Source organism: Penaeus monodon, chromosome 25 (assembly GCF_015228065.2).
Source record: "Penaeus monodon isolate SGIC_2016 chromosome 25, NSTDA_Pmon_1, whole genome shotgun sequence".
Taxonomy (NCBI): domain Eukaryota; kingdom Metazoa; phylum Arthropoda; class Malacostraca; order Decapoda; family Penaeidae; genus Penaeus; species Penaeus monodon.
Genome location: NC_051410.1, coordinates 15,998,311 through 15,998,511, shown reverse-complemented (window position 1 = coordinate 15,998,511; position 201 = coordinate 15,998,311). Strand labels below are relative to the sequence as shown.

The 201-nt window shown below is 29.9% G+C and overlaps 1 protein-coding gene across 1 annotated transcript in view; it reads left to right on the top strand.

Moving 5' to 3' along the window:
• LOC119589329 (hepatoma-derived growth factor-related protein 2-like) overlaps positions 1 to 201 on the top strand; it is a 32,491-nt gene that overhangs the window by 15,864 nt on the left and 16,426 nt on the right. The window lies entirely within an intron of this gene.

The following is a 201-nucleotide window of genomic DNA, read 5'->3' as shown; positions in this document are numbered from 1 at the left end:
GAAAAAGGATGGTTATTACTTCTCTGAATAGATGTTTCTTATAAGGTGAATAGTATTTACAAGTCTCTGAAGAATTGCTCTCAAAGAGTTCTAGTTTTGAAACCCAAAATTGATTATACCAAAATAAGTGGAGAATATAACTTAGTTTAAATGTAAGTTTGGAAAGGATATGTTGTAAGTGTTCTAGGATTTTGACCTTCT